This window comes from Alligator sinensis, unplaced genomic scaffold (assembly GCF_000455745.1).
Source record: "Alligator sinensis unplaced genomic scaffold, ASM45574v1 scaffold527_1, whole genome shotgun sequence".
Taxonomy (NCBI): domain Eukaryota; kingdom Metazoa; phylum Chordata; order Crocodylia; family Alligatoridae; genus Alligator; species Alligator sinensis.
In genome coordinates this window covers 1,866,597-1,867,492 of record NW_005841958.1, presented here as the reverse complement: position 1 = coordinate 1,867,492, position 896 = coordinate 1,866,597, and positions in this window count along the sequence as shown.

Below are 896 nucleotides of genomic sequence, written 5' to 3'. Positions count from 1 at the left end.
AGTGGAGGTTTGGCCAGAGGGGGGGGGGGGGGGTTGTCTTCCTCTGCAGCAGGGGGGTGGGATCTCTTGAGCACAATTGACTACATTTCCTAGAAGCAGGACATTGGCTTCTGTGGTTTCCTGGATTTACCTGCAGCAGATTTGGCTGTTAACTCTGTGTCAGTTGAGGGTGGTCTGATGCAGAGTTTAGATTATGGATTGTATGGGCTGCTTGGATAAGGATGATCCTGCCCCAGGTGGGGGATTGGACTAGAGTCACTAGGCAACCTCTGCAGCTCCCTCCTCTAGGATTCTCAGACAATCGGGGCCACCAGATCGACTACCTCCTTTGCCCCACGCACATGCAAGGAAACAGAGGGACCAAGCAGGCAACATCAGCCCAGCCGGGCTGCTAAAACCAGTGCTCCTTGCTCACAGACACCAGTCACTTTGACTCCTCGCTCCTGGGGAGCAGAGAAAAGGGTCAGAGCCCCTCGATGGAGGTGGGAATGAGCAGGAGGGAGAATTCCCCGCTTTCCCTCCCCAGCTGGGGGATGGATCACGACACCCTCCCACGATGCTGAGCCCAGCCTGAGTCCCCGGACAGGGGACTCCCCTGGGTTGGAGACTCCCTCCGCACCGGCGCGGGCTGCAGCTCGCGGGCGGGCAGGGGGCAACGGGGAATCCCATCCCGGCGCTGTTCCTACCTTGCAGCCCCGCGGGGGACGGGTCAGGTCGATCCGAGCCGCTCGCCTGCTCCTGAGTGAGCGGCCGCGGACAGACAGAAATGCGCTCCTCCGGCGCCTCCCCGCCTCCCCTCGCTGCCCATTGGCTGCGGGCTCCGCTGGGGCAGTGTCCGCCCGGCGGCACCGCCCCGAGCCCCGGGACGGAGACGGCGGGGCCGGGCGCTCTCCCCG